The sequence below is a fragment of the Lactuca virosa genome, chromosome 8 (genome assembly GCF_052849685.1).
Source record: "Lactuca virosa cultivar CGN04683 chromosome 8, Lactuca_virosa_CGN04683_v6, whole genome shotgun sequence".
Lineage (NCBI taxonomy): Eukaryota > Viridiplantae > Streptophyta > Magnoliopsida > Asterales > Asteraceae > Lactuca > Lactuca virosa.
This window is the reverse complement of record NC_136433.1, coordinates 236359114-236369629: the sequence shown is the minus strand read 5'-3', so window position 1 is coordinate 236369629 and position 10516 is coordinate 236359114.

Genomic DNA, 10516 nt, shown 5'->3' with positions numbered 1-10516 from the left:
AGATTAGATTAAGTTGTTAAAAAAATTGATTGATATCTCAAGTATTATTGAGTAAAAAATCTCAATGTTCAAAGCTTGAGTAACTTCGTTTATGTCTCGTTTGTTTATATAAACAAGACTAATAAAGCACGACGTATTTATTTCATTAAAATTATTTTCAGGTGCAATTCAAAAAAAAAAATTATATATTTCGGGTAATACCCGAATTACCCAAACCCGATCCATTACCCGAATTACCCGAATTTAATTTGGGTCGGATAACGGGTATTTTTTTTAACATGAATTACCTGAATTACCCGACCCGATTTACTCGAAACCCGAAAAAATTACCCGATCAACACCCCTACCAATAGTTATGTCCACTAACTAGAGCCCAATAAACATTAATGCAATCCCCACGCGAGTATAAGTATAACTATAGTTATAATTTATAAATAGTTCAAGAATAAGGAGTGCCCCAAAGGCCGAACCTCGCACACAAAAAAGCCCAAACCTCTGGTTAACGACCAAATTTTAAAATAGTATAGTATATCAACCAACATCCAATTTTTAACAAGTAGGTTAATTAAGTGTGATAATCTCACTCAAATACATCTCTTTATATACTACTTGTCAAGGACTTCAAGGACTTTTCTTTATGAAATTCCATACATTAACACCGGTAGGAACACTTGATCATATCTACAAGGCTGAAAGGTATTGTACCTTTTTTACCGTCGGTGAACACCGCCCTCTTCCTTTTGATTTATCGGCGGTAGGTTACCGGTGATATGTTTCCACCGTTATCTCTCTCATCCTTTGCTATTGAAAGTCATTCTCTCTCTCCCTTCCTCTTTACTTGTGGTGATCTTCAACGCTACACCCTAATAATCAAAATCTTCATAGGCAAAACATTAAATCCTTTGTGGAATCTAGGTGGCATCGGTAAACCCTTTACGACACCCCACAACCTAAGACTATGGGGAATAATAGCATGTGTTAAGCTTTGTCGCATCATATTTTTGTATGCCAACTAAGTTCAGCGTGATGTTAGAGAGTGGTGATGAGTTTGGTATTAATTTTGAAAGAAAAAAATAAAAATGAGTCAATCACACCCCACCAAACACACACCCACACATTCTCTCTCTCTCTCTCTCTCTCTCTCTCTCTCATGAACGAGTTTGGCATTACATGCCTCCTTAGCATGTGCTAAGGGGTGGGGTTTGGCGAGTATAGCACGGGTGTCGTGGGGCTTGCCGCACCCTACTTTCCATAACCTAATAGCTAATAAAGAGACTCCAACTCATAAAAAATATATAACACTACCTACATGAATACTATTTTGTCTGCCTTTCTGGTTATAGATCATGATATGTGGATGAATCACTAAAATCTCTTTTTCAAACCTGAAAACTTGTTTTAGATCCAAAATAATATCACTTGATAATTAAATTCAAATGCTAGAACATAATTATATTTCAACTTTTTTGAAATAAGTATAATAAACCAAATAAGTATAGTAACCCAAATGGATTAAAATCAGGTACTTTAAGATTTAAATGAAATGCAGAAACTATAAATATAAGTTATGTTTGCTGTGCTAACCGAAAAATCAACTTTTAGTTTAGAACATTTTTAGTGGTTAACCTTAGAGAGTTAGGAGTGGTTTCCTTCCAACTCACTAAATTCATTGCTATATCAGTTTTTCTTTCTTCTCTTTTTTCCATCTTTCTCAACTCACAACACATGAAAATAACATTTTTCCCAACTCAATCAATTCACGCAATTAAAAAATACAAACAACTAAAATACAAATCATAAAGCACATGATGCAAGAGAGAGAGAGAGAGAGAGAGAGAGAGATAGAGAGAATGAGTGTAACACCCTGTTCCGAATCGATTCCTAATTCAAGGCTGTAGCCCGAAGATCGGTGATCATAAGGATTATGACCTTTGAAAAGGTGAGATCTAGGCCCACTTGGGTGCGAGTGATGTATTTTCAGTGATCCGGGTGTTCGGTTCGTGTATTGGAGCCTAGGGGCATTTCTGTAAAGTGTCAGTTCGGGTTTTTGTGGAAATTGGATTTTTTGTTCGAAATGTCTTAAGGACGGTATGAGTTGATAGAAGTGTAGGGTTTCTCTTTACCTTTCTGTGGATATAAGGATCTTCAAAAACGGGCTTATAACGAAGAAGTTATGACCTTCAGAAGTTTGGTGGTTTTAAGGTTTAGTCGGGTACGCGGAGCGTACTAGTGAAGAGAGCAGTAGGCGGTGCGTACTGTCACACCCCCGTCCGGTGGCGGAAACACCGGGCGGTGTGACTTCATTCTTGTATCACAGTTATTAAACATACATTGAACAGTACAAAAGAATTTTATAAACTACATACCTTTATTGATGATAGAAAGATACAAAGATACATTACTCATGTTTCCTAGTAATTATTACATAGTATCTGAACTCTCGCACACATCTTAACAGATATATGTTCCATACAAACAGAAAAGATAATAGTATGACTTCCCCTGTTCGAGTAACAATCCAGCTTATCAAGTTCCTGAAAACATATGCGTTTTGAAAATACATCAACATAAAGTTGGTGAGTCCACAGGTTTTGACTCTGAGTAAAAGTAGTACTTTTTCCAAGTTTCAAAAGTATAGAACATGACTTGAAAATATCATTCTGACTCATACTTGTTTCCAACACATTATATATATCCTAGGTATAATTGTTTACTTACTAGATATGTGATATACCTATAAGTTCCATATACTATGAGTATAAGTGTTTGTAATCCTAGATCAAGGAATGTTACTACGTATAAATCTTATTTCAATTCTATACAAGTATGTGTACTAGGTATAATTGTTTACCCATTGAATAAGTAGAATACCTACAAATTCCTTGTACTTAGAGTATAAGTGTTCGGGAAACTTATACTTAACATTAATACTTGTATATCGACAAAGTATAATCTTTCTAAAATTGTGCTACCATGAGTCCATAACCGCTGATATGTGACATACAAGACCTATGACTGATACTACAAAAGATCCCACCATTGGTGCCATGAAGGATTCCACCATTGGTGTTGTAAAGGATCACACCGTTGTTGCCACACAGGATTCCACCATTGGTGCCATATAAAGAATTCCGCCGTTGGTGCCACAAAGGATTCCACTAATAAAAATACTTTGCGCGCTTCATCGACGCCGGGTCCACAATAATACAAAATAAAAGGATAGTTCGTAACCCGGTGGGTTTCAAAACCGTGGGTTGTAGCTAGCAACCACGAGTGGGGGTGTCAACCTGTATAGATCTATACACAACTTCCTCGCTCACATGGGATTAACGATTACAGGTCAGAGAATTTCCCCTAAGATTTCCAGTCTTAGTTGATGAATAAAATAGCTCATGTAGACTTTGTCGAGTTCCAATAGTTCTAACAGTGAAAGCATATTCGTGACTAAAACCCTAAGTTACTAGACTATGCTTTAAACATTACTTCTAATTTCATAATACTTAGGCAGTACAATAGCCATAACTTGAAGTAAAAACCAGGTTTTATCTTACATAAAACCAATAATAGCAACATACTTAACAAGTCAAAGATGACTTCAAATTATCAAATATATAGATCAATATCAAGTTTTAACCAACATACAATTTATGATAATAGCATACTAGTAGTTGTATAGTTTCCAAAATATTAAATATATCATAAATATATATGATTTAAATCTACTATATCCCGGTTATGTTGATCCAAACATACGATCATATAAACATAATATTAACTTATATATAATATTTAGCATGCATTTTCCCCCGAAAACATTAAAAAGTGGGGCCGTGAAACTCACCCTAGTAGCGTGATCTATAGAATCTAACTAAAAAAGGTCAGAGGCTCATCGTTTTCGGGCTCGGGAAGGGAAACGGCCTTCGGAAAACAAGAGAGAATGAAAGTAGAAGGTGTACTGAGTGAATGAGCCTCGATTGCTATTTATAGGCTGTTTAGGGTCCATACACGTCGTTGCACACATATGGTCACATCGTGAGGTTCCATGAGTCATCCCGTAGCCTTACCACGTGTTTTCTAGCCTTGAGAAGTTTCATGCACTACTTTCATGTCGTGAACATGCATGTTCACGTCGTCAACCAAGGCAGCTAGGGTTTTCGCCACGTGTCATGCTCTCAAACTACTACATCTTCGGAAGATCATAACTTTTGTATACGAACTCTGTTTTTTGACGTTCTTTATATCCACACGTAGGTATTTCCGAGTACTACAACTTTCTTATAGATTCAAATAACTAATTGTAAGTCTATTTTAAATTCCTCTTGTTATAGAGGCTATAGTGTTAGAATTTATCATAACTTCTTCATGTGAAGTTAGATTTAGACGTTCTATATATTTTTGGAATCATATAGACTTGTAGTATTTAATGAAAATTTCATTAAAGATTAAAGTAAATTGATTATAATATGTGTTTTTTATATTTATGGGAATTATCTTGGACCTAAATTTGACTGATGTTACATTCTCCCCCAGTTGAAATAATTTTGTCCTGAAATTTATCTTGTGGACGAGGAAATGTTAAATAGTTGGATTTATTTTTGTTTCATCTAATCCTTGCATTCCCAAGTAAATTCTGGTCCTTGCAAAGAGTTCCATTGAACTTTCACTATGGGAATACGACTTTGTTTCAATTGTTTGACTTCTCGATCCATGATTTCAACAGGTTCTTCTACAAAGTTGAGTTTGGTAGTGACTTGTATTTCGTCAAGAGGTATAAAAAGATTGTCATCGGATAGATTTGATATGGGGAAAACATTGCGTACATTGCTTAGATATTGAGGTAACATAAGTTGATATGTGACAACTAATTTTTGTTAGAATTTCAAAAGGTCCTATATATCGTGGGTTGAGCTTGCCTCGTTTCCCGAATCGAATCATTCATTTCCAAGGAGAGACCTTCAACATTACTTTATCTCCAACTTGCAATTCCAAAGGCTTACGTCTTACATCAGCATAGCTCTTCTGACGATCACGTTCGGCCTTTAATTGATCCTTAATTTGCACGATCTTTTCAGTTATCTTGTGGACTATTTTTTGTCCGTACGTAAGGTATCACCTATATGTTTTCTGGCCAATTGTGTGTCTCCAACTTCTACCCAACATATTGGGGAACGACATTTTTGTCCATAAAGAGCCTCAAACGGTGCGGCCTTAATGCTGGTGTGATAACTATTGTTGTAAGAAAACTCAATTAAGGGGAAATGAGTATCCCATGCATTTACAAAGTCTATTACGCAGGCTCGGAGCATATATTCTAAAGTTTGAATGGTCCTTTCACTCTGACCATCCGTTTCTGGGTGATAAGCTGTGCACATATCTAGAAGTGTTCCTAAGGATTTTTGTAATGATTGCCAAAATCGTGAGGTAAATCTACTATCTCTGTCAGAAATAATGGAAATCAGAACTTTAAGTCCCTAAATCGATTTGATGTATCAATCTGATCCACTTGATGGTGCGGAATCCCAATCAAGTGGATGATGCAAGATAGAATGGAGAAGAAGAAAAAGAAGAACAAGATGAATCTTCAACGCACTCAATGATATTCAATAATGATCCATGTACACAAGATTCATACACACACAAGTTCTCTCTTACTTTCTCTCTCTAGAACACCAAGTATGACAATGGCTTCCTCTCATACACATTTCCCCCTCTTCTCTTAGCCCCTTGAACGTTTTCTACTCCTTAGCCTCTAGTGTCTCACCCCTAAACACTCCCCTAATGACTATGTGTAATGCACGTAGATCTGGGCTAGTCAACTTAGAGACGATAAGCATCAAAAGTGACTTTTGATAAAAGATTATTTAGAACGAATAATCTTAGCTAAGTTTTAGTGGTCGTGGCATGGTTTCCGAAAATATAAAGAATGCCGAAATCCGAGTGACAACAAAGAAGTTACGACCTGTCGAAGTTTCGCGACAGAACCGGCACGACACAACTCGACGTAAATAGTGAATTTACGATAGAGCAATATTTAGTCTTAGTGATCTAAATGAAACTCGTAGAATACGTTAAAGCGAGAGCGTGCATAAAAAGAACGTCTAAATTTGACTTCGTATGAGGAAGTTATGATTTTTCAAAGTTTCGACTTAGCGGTATGCAGCCCAAAGTTCGAATATGAGATCGAGTGGTTTCTAGCCGAAACAATCCAAATGAGAATCTAAGATCTCGTCGATAGTAGTCCAACGGTAAAAAGACAGACGAAAACGGACGTCAGATGAAGAAGTTATGAATTTCTAGCAGAATTTTCCTGTCCCGGCCTACTAAAAATAAAATAATAAAAGTTAAAGTCAAAATTAGCCGACGGAATCTAAACGAGAGTTATAGAGCATAATCTCACCTACGCGTGGATATAAAGAACGTCGAAAACGGAGCTCGTATGCGAAAGATATGAATTTCTGAAGTTCGGGGCACGAACTTCAACCCCTGTGTCAGAGCTCACGACGTGAGCACAGTGGCTCACGACGTGAGCATGTGATGGACACCTTCCAGGGCAAGTGGCCATGAAGAACGCAGTGACCTATCTAGCTCACGACGTGAGCATAGGATTTCAGCCTCCTATAAATAGAAAGCGAGGCCAGCCGTTTAGGGTTGCCAATTTCTTTCCTCTCACTCCATATTACCTCGATTTACATGCAAGTTATACCCCCGAAGCCCCGGTATCATCCTGTGACCCGAAGCGAGTCCCGAAGCACCAAATATCCCAAGAAGAAAAGAGTTTCGAGCCGAAGCTCTGCCCGCGAGAAGCCCGATGTGTGAAGAGATCATAGTTTCACCGAAGATTACTGCTGGAAGAGCCGTAGTGCTGTCCGATAATTGTCTTATCAAGTGAGTGTATAGTCACTTTCATCTTACACATAGATATGAAGTATCTTATAAAATACGTACTATGTGTATATATATTGTTTGTTTATTAAGATGGATTATTCATACCCGATCCGGGAATATGGATTAGGCAAGGAGGTAAATTTTGGATCCGGGAGTACGGATTACGTATTTTTGAACTATGTGTTCATTAGGTGATTTTGAACTATGTGTTCAGCCGATAAGGCATCATGTGCATAGTCCCTTTCATGAACACGATTCTAATACAAGTGTTGATGAAAGTATTAAATATATATGTATGTGAAATATTTGTTATTGCCCGAAATATGTGTTAGATATATATTTGATGATATACAACGTGCGAACCAGTTATGGTTCAATATGTGTTAAGATGTGTATATATGATATTATACTTAAAACTCTGTGTTAAGTATACACTAGTTAGCATTGCCTAAATGGAGATAATATCGAAAATTGATTATATGATTCGTAGGTTTGCCTAGTGATGGGTTAAGACTTAAAAAGGGATGTTTAGTTCGATTAAGTTTGGGCGTTGGGTAGCCTCTTATTAAGAGTACGTGTGTGGTGAGATCGATGATCGGTGGAGTACGTCCTACGTACATAAGTACATTTTATGTACGAAGTCCTTTTCAAAGCCCGGTGTCTTGGGTGCTGCTTGTGCCGGGGTATTATTATGTTCTCGGGTACGAGTCCTACGCATACCAGAGTACTATAATGTGCCAGAAGTACTATCGTGTACAAAGTCTTTTTGACACTATTTTGTTTCGGTTACGGGAGCGTACAGGAGTACTCTATTAGTATTTCCCCATACTTTTTATTTTGAAAGAGCTTTGGAGTCATCGTTTCTTTCTTTTATGAAGTGATCGGACGAGCTTCATATGTCAGCATTTATTTTCACGAAGTAATTGAGGGAACTTTGTAGACTGCCTAATAAAGTGTGTCGGTAATAGACCACTAATAGGTATGTCTGGTGTTATATTGCTGGATAGGGTGAGTCTGAGGGTAAAATACCTCGTGATATTCAGACCACTACTAGGCAAAGTTCGATGCTGGATAGGGTGAGTCTGGGGGTAAAATACCTCACGATATTCGGACCACGGCTAGGCATTTTTATCTAGATAACTACCCCTGCCTTAAGTGTCTTGTGGTTATTTTTACGAACGGAGGTTCGTGGTGAAACTTATTCCATTCCCCTCATTTGATGTCTTTATTGATCCTCGTTTGCTGCCAGGGAATTTCCGAAGCAGCTTCGTCAGTTCGTTGTTCATATCGATTCCTTAGACTAGATCTCGTAAGATCATTGTGTAGGGTTAGTATGTGGGGATCGACGGGATGGGATAGATTTTTTTAGAAATATGATATATATGTGTTAATTAATAATAGTGGTCTTGCCGGATTTAGATATACATTATTATCACATTGTTTTCGAACTAGGTGTTCATTAAGTATTTTGAACTAAGTGTTCACTAGCTGTTTTTGAACTAGGTGTTCATTAAGTATTTTGAATTAAGTGTTCACTAGGAGTATTAGAACTAGGTGTTCACTAAGTATGTTGAACTAAGTGTTTACCGGTTGTAATTTGAGGACCTGGGCAGTGGTGGACTTTGTGTCAATTCCTTAGGTCAATCCTTAGGAATAAATGAATAAGGGATAATTGATTCTTAGGGTAAATCCTTAAGAAATAAAGGAGATAATGGGGATGGGTAATTTGGATTGATTGATTGATAATTGAATATAATAATTATATTCTTGTGGGTTGAAAACCCTATATGCTCACCTGGCTCCCAAGCCTGACCCACTCAGTTTTCTTTGCATTACAGGTAATGGCACAAGAGTATAAGTTGGTTGACTTGATGAGAGATTCTGGATTATAGACCAGTAGTTGTAAATAACTGTTGTAAGGTTAAATTATATTGTTTATGCTTTTTGGTCTATATCGGAACATGACATCCCGATGTTTTATTATTTAATGAAAAGTACATTCTCTTTGAGAAATGTTTTGATAAAGTTTTATCATATTTTGTTTGGGAACAAATTCCGCAACTGTTTTATTTAAAAGATTACTCTGATTTTAAAACAAATCATAAACAAATCGGTCTTTTCTGGCCGTGAAATTGGGGATGTCAGACTATGTATATATATGGACCGAAAACCCAAGCCCAAAACTTAATAGCTAGACCGAAATCACATGTGATTTCGGTCCAAACTACAACTAAACCCAAGACTGTTTTCGGCCCTAGATCGAAAACTACAAATGCCTAGAAAAGCAAAGTATAAACCATAAATTTAGACCTAACAATCTCCCCCTTGGTTTATAGCTTTCTTTTCTTATGACGTAACAAACTCCCCCTGGGTTTGTAGCTTGTTTTTTTTAATCTTCGCTTTGTGCTTGGCTTCAACGTTTATCTTCGATTTCTTCACAACTTCAAAATGAACATATGAATCTTCTATATGAATGACTTCATCTTGAACAGTTGGGCTTTTCTTCAAAAATTTGACTTTGAACGCACATTGGGTGTGGAGGCTTCTAGTAGGGATTCTTGAAAATCAGCACTTTCAGCTTGAGAATCTTCAGAGAGAATAACAGAGAGACCGATTCTTCTGGATCACATCAGCAGGTTCGTAGATAGCAGCAAATTGATTGAGGTGGCTTCAATACAATCTGTCACATAACTTCAAGTACAACTTCACCTTGCTTCTGGGGTTGAAAGATTGGATGTTGAAAAATAATCTTCACTTCTTGTTCCTTCAAATGAGAATTCTTCAATGATCACTGTTGCGCCTTGAAAAGTAACAAATGACTAAAAAGTCCTTGTGGATCACAGAGTTATGAAAAACCCTTCTCACCACAGTTGTTCAAGGATGTAACCTTGGCTCAGAAAGTTCTGATACAGTCTCCTTGAGCCTCTTCTTCCTTTGAGTTCTCTGATTTTTGAATTCGCTTTTCAAGACAAAGAAAATTTTGAGATAAAAACAAAACTGAAAGAAAACTTAGCACACAATAGAAATCACTCAAAAGTAAAACAAAAATATTTTTGGATTTTTTATTTTTCTGAAAAAGAAATGAAAACAGAAATAAACATATTTTAAGATTTTTTAATTTTCTGATTTTTGTTGGATTTTTTTAAACCCCCCCCCCCCCCCTAAATTTGTGCATAGAGGAAAACTATGAACAAATTTAACAAAAACAAAGACTTTTGGGATCAAAGTTGTCAAGCAATTTAATATCGTTTATCAGCACACACCTGCATGTTTAGATCTGGTCAATCACTCATATTGTGGTCCACTTAAACACAAAGGATATTGACAAATTGGACAAATTATAAGTGACAAGACATTGCACCTATATTCCTGAATGGACCATTTAGCTGACGACGACCAAGGGTATTGTTGTCCACTTAAATTCAGCAGTGAGATCTATAAACAACCTTATAAATGGTTCAATTTAGATGTACTAGAACGTGTTTCCCACTTCCTGACATACCCCGACAATCAAGAACTTCCAAAGAATTCCTTACTTAAGGTGAGTATTCAATCATTAAGAGAGAAGATAGATATAGAAATGCATATGTTGTATCCGAGGTCGGATGTATTACAATCATGCAGAGGGAAC